Raw genomic sequence first — 5,801 nt, forward strand, 5'->3', positions numbered from 1 at the left:
GCATAACTGCATTTCAGCAGCACTATAATGGAGTTGCACAGTCTATAACTGAAGTTACCTGAGACCGTCCCACGTAATTTTTCAATGTATGGTATGCTCCCTGTCCAACAAACCCAGCAATTAGGCATATTCCATACTGAATAAAAACACTGAGCTATCATTTTGCACTGCTCTTAGTTCGTAATAGGGATGTAGGTTTGATTCAAGACGACCCAAATTGTTATGATAGTTTCACGGCTGATGTGTGTAACTGTACTGTGCTCTCTGTCAAACTACAGCGAGAGCGATGCACTGCATCCCGTCGCCAGGTACTTGCAAGAAACAGCACAGTTGTGGTACAGTAACATCCAAACCATAGATACATGTGTGTGTTTCTATTTGACGATGTATGAGTGTACTGCCATATTTTACATCGGTTATTAATCATTACATTATTTATTCATTATACTCTCCCCCCTCCCCCCCCCCCCCCCCTCAAGGAAAAGTGGCAAAAACTACAATCCGTATTTCTACGCCATCTGAAGCCCATTTTTCAGTGGTTCCAGTAGAAGTAAGAAACCATACATTATTTTTATTTCTTTTTCTTATTCATTTTTGTTGGTAGTGGGAAAATATTCTTTCAACTAAATGCAAATACACTCCTGGAAATTGAAATAAGAACACCGTGAATTCATTTTCCCAGGAAGGGGAAACTTTATTGACATACATCACATGATCACACTGACAGAACCACAGGCACATAGACACAGGCAACACAGCATGCACAATGTCGGCACTAGTACAGTGTATATCCACCTTTCGCAGCAATTCAGGCAGCTATTCTCCCATGGAGACGATCGTAGAGATGCTGGATGTAGTCCTGTGGAACGGCTTGCCATGCCATTTCCACCTGGCGCTTCAGTTGGACCAGCGTTTGTGCTGGATGTGCAGATCGCGTGAGACGACGCTTCATCTAGTTCCAAACATGCTCAATGGGGGACAGATCTGGAGATCTTGCTGACCAGGGTAGTTGACTTACACCTTCTAGAGCACGTTGGGTGGCACGGGATACATGAGGACGTGCATTGTCCTGTTGGAACAGCATGTTCCCTTGCCGGTCTAGGAATGGTAGAACGATGGGTTCGATGACGGTTTGGATGTACCGTGCACTATTCAGTGTCGCCTCGACGATCACCAGAGGTGTAAGGCCAGTGTAGGAGATAGCTCCCCACACCATGATGCCAGGTGTTGGCCCTGTGTGCCTCGGTCGTATGCAGTCCTGATTGTGGCGCTCACCTGCACGGCGCCAAACACGCATACGACCATCATTGGCACCAAGGCTGAAGCGACTCTCATCGCTGAAGACGACACATCTCCATTCGTCCCTTCATTCACACCTGTCGCGACACCACTGGAGGCGGGCTGCACGATGTTAGGGCGTGAGCGGAAGACGGCCTAACGGTGTGCGGGACCGTAGCCCAGCTTCATGGAGACGGTTGCGAATGGTCCTCGCCGATACCCCAGGAGCAACAGTGTCCCTAATTTGCTGGGAAGTGGCGGTGCGGTCCCCTACGGCAGTGCGTAGGATCCTACGGTCTTGGCGTCCATCCATGCGTCGCTGCGGTCCGGTCCCAGGTCGACGGGCACGTGCACCTTCCGCCGACCACTGGCGACAACATCGATGTACTGTGGAGACCTCACGCCCCACATGTTGAGCAATTCGGCGGTACGTCCACCCGGCCTCCCGCATGCCCACTATACGCCCTCGCTCAAAGTCCGTCAACTGCACATACGGTTCACGTCCACTCTGTCGCGGCATGCTACCAGTGTTAAAGACTGCGATGGAGCTCCGTATGCCAAGGCAAACTGGCTGACACTGACGGCGGCGGTGCACAAATGCTGCGCAGCTAGCGCCATTCGACGGCCAACACCGCGGTTCCTGGTGTGTCCGCTGTGCCGTGCGTGTGATCATTGCTTGTACAATCCTCTCGCAGTGTCCAGAGCAAGTATGGTGGGTCTGACACACCGGTGTCAATGTGTTCTTTTTTCCATTTCCAGGAGTGTAGTTCATCTAATAACAGATAATCATCCTCTGTGACTGTGACTGTAACTGTAACTGTTAGTGTAAACCTCTGAAGTTGTCGCACAAAGTATACATCCGTGTCTCAGTGACCTGCATATATTTGCTGGAGAAATATTTTGCAATAAAATTGGACTCTCATGAACTATATTATTTTATTTTATATCTTTCCTCTCCCCACGAACCATGGACCTTGCTGCTGGTGGGGAGGCTTGCGTACCCCAGCGATACAGATAGCCGTCCGTAGGTGTAACCACAACGGAGGGGTATCTGTTGAGAGGCCAGACAAATGTGTGGTTCCTGAAGAGGGGCAGCAGCCTTTTCAGTAGTTGCAGGGGCAACAGTCTGGATGATTGACTGATCTGGCCTTGCGGTGCTGGTATTGCGAATGGCTGAAAGCAAGGGGAAACTACAGCTGCAATTTTTTCTGAGGGCATGCAGATTTACTGTATGGTTACATAATGATGGCGTCCTCTTGGGTAAAATATTCCGGAGGTAAAATAGTCCCCCATTCGGATCTCCGGGCAGGGACTACTCAAGAGGACGTTGTTATCAGGAGAAAGAAAACTGCTGTTCTACAGATCGGAGCGTGGAATGTCAGATCACTTAATCGAGCAGGTAGGTTAGAAAATTTTAAAAGGGTAATGGATAGGTTAAAGTTAGATATTGTGGGAATTAGTGAAGTTTGGTGGCAGGAGGAACAAGAGTTTGTCAGGTGAATACAGGGTTATAAATACAAAATCAAATAGGGGTAATGCAGGAGTAGGTTTAATAATGAATAGGAAAAGAGGAGTGCGGGTAAACTACTACAAACAGCATAGTGAACGCATTATTGTGGGAAAGATAGACATGAAGCCCACGCCTACTACAGTACTACAAGTTTATATGCCAACTAGCTCTGCAGATGACGAAGAAATTGATGAAGTGTATGATGAGATAAAAGAAATTATTCAGATAATGAAGGAAGACGAAAATTTAATAGTCATAGGTGACTGGAATTCGGTAGCAGGAAAAGGGAGAGAAGGAAATGTAGTAGGTGAATATGGATTGGGGCTAAGAAATGAAAGAAGAACCCGTCTGTTAGAATTTTGCACAGAGCATAACTTAATCGTAGCTAACACTTTGTTCAAGAATCATAGAAGATTTTTGTATACATGGAAGAATCGCGGAGATACTCAAAGGTATCAGAAAGATTATATAATGGTAGGAAAGAGATTCAGGAACCAGGTTTTAAGTTGTAAGACATTTCCAGGGGCAGATGTGCACTCTGACCACAACCTATTGGTTATGAACTGCAGATTCAAATTGAAGAAACTGCAAAAAGGTGGGAATTTAAGGAGATGGGACCTGGATAAACTGACTAAACCAGAGGTTGTAGAGTGTTTCAAGGAGAGCATACGGGAACAATTGACAGCAGTGGGGGGAAAAAGTACAGTAGAAGAAGAATGGGTAGCTCTGAGGGATGAAGTAGTGAAGGCAGCAGAGGATCAAGTAGGTAAAAAGATGAGGGCTAGTAGATATCCTTGGGTAACAGAAGAAATATTGAATTTAATTGATGAAAGGAGGAAACATAAAAACGCAGTAAATGAAGCAGGCAAAAAGGAATACAAATGTCTCAAAAACGAGATTGACAGGAAGTGCAAAATGGCTAAGCAGGCATGGCTAGAGGACAAATATAAGGATGTAGAAGCTTATCTCACTTGGGGTAAGATAGATACTGCCTACAGGAAAATGAAAGAGACTTTTGGAGAAAAGAGAACCACTTGTATGAATATCAAGAGCTCAGATGGAAACCCTGTCCTAACCAAAGAAGGGAAAGCAGAAAGGTGGAAGGAGTATATAGAGGGTCTACACAAGGGTGATGTACTTGAGGACAATATTATGGAAATGGAAGAGGATGTAGATGAAGATGAAATGGGAGATTCGATACTGCATGAAGAGTTTGACAGAGCACTGAAAGACCTGAGTCGAAACAAGGCCCCCGGAGTGGACAACATTCCATTAGAACTACTGACGGCCTTGGGAGAGCCAGTCCTGACAAAACTCTACCATCTGGTGAGCAAGACGTGTAAGACAGGAGAAGTACCCTCAGACTTCAAGAAGAATATAATAATTCCAATCCCAAAGAAAGCAGGTGTTGACAGATGTGAAAATTACCGAACTATCAGTTTAATAAGCCATAGCTGCAAAATACTATCGCGAATTCTTTACAGACGAATGGAAAAACGAATAGAAGCCAACCTCGGGGAAGGTCAGTTTGGATTCCGTAGAAATGTTGGAACACGTGAGGCAACACTGACCTTACGACTTATCTTAGAATAGAGATTAAGGAAAGGCAAACCTACATTTCTAGCATTTGTAGATTTAGAGAAAGCTTTTGACAATGTTGACTGGAATACTCTGTTTCAAATTCTAAAGGTGGCAGGGGTAAAATACAGGGAGCGAAAGGCTATTTACAATTTGTACAGAAACCAGATGGCAGTTATAAGAGTCGAGGGGCATGAAAGGGAAGCAGCGGTTGGGAAGAAAGTGAGACAGGGTTGTAGCCTCTCCCCAATGTTATTCAATCTGTATATTGAGCAAGCAGTAAAGGAAACAAAAGAAAAATTTGCAGCACGTATTAAAATCCATGGAGAAGAAATAAAAACTTTGAGGTTCGCTGATGCCATTGTAATTCTGTCAGAGACAGGAATGGACTTGGAAGAGCAGTTGAATGGAATGGACAGTGTCTTGAAAGGAGGATATAAGATGAACATCAACAAAATCAAAACGAGTATAATGGAATGTAGTCGAATTAAATCAGGTGATGCTGAGGGAATTAGATTAGGAAATGAGACACTTAAAGTAGTAAAGGAGTTTTGCTATTTGGGGAGCAAAATAACTGATGGTAGGGTGCAAAAAAGGGCAGCTCGTTTTGTATTATCACGTTATAGGGGAGAGAGGGTGGCAGATAAGATACACGAGTTGGGATGGAAGTCATTGAAATTTCGTAAAAAGGTCTCGCTGCGACGAAAAACGTCTATGCTTTAGTCACCAACTTTCTCTTCCGAATGCGAAAATATTTTGTTGAGCCCAACCTACATAGGTAGGAATGATCATCAAAATAAAATAAGAGAAATCAGAGCTTGAACAGAAAGGTTTAGGTGTTCGTTTTTCCCGCTCGCTGTTCGGGAGTGGAATAGTAGAGAGATGGTATGATTGTGGTTCGATGAACCCTCTGCCAAGCACTTAAATGTGAATTGCAGAGTAGTCATGTAGATGTAGATGTAGATGATCGAAGTAGAGAAGATATAAACTGTAGACTGGCAATGGCAAGGAAAGCGTTTTTGAAGAAGAGAAGTTTGTTAACACCGACTATAGATTTAAGTGTCAGGAAGTCGTTTCTGAAAGTATTTGTGTAGCCATGTATGGAAGTGAAACACGGATGATAAATAGTTTGGACAGGAAGAGAATAGAAGCTTTGGAAATGTGGTGCTACAGAAGAATGCTGAAGATTAGATGGGTAGCTCACATAACCAATGAGGAGGTACTGAATAGAATTGGGGAGAAGAGGAGCTTGTGGCACAACTTGATGAGAAGAAGTGACCGGTTTGTAGGACATATTCTGAGGCATCAAGGGATCACAAATTTAGCATTGGAGGGCAGGGTGGAGGGTAAAAATCGTAGAGGGAGACCAAGAGATGAATACACTAAGCAGATTCAGAAGGATGTAGGTTGCAGTAGGTACTGTGAGATGAAGAAA

The sequence above is a fragment of the Schistocerca gregaria genome, chromosome 10, assembly GCF_023897955.1.
Source record: "Schistocerca gregaria isolate iqSchGreg1 chromosome 10, iqSchGreg1.2, whole genome shotgun sequence".
NCBI lineage: Eukaryota > Metazoa > Arthropoda > Insecta > Orthoptera > Acrididae > Schistocerca > Schistocerca gregaria.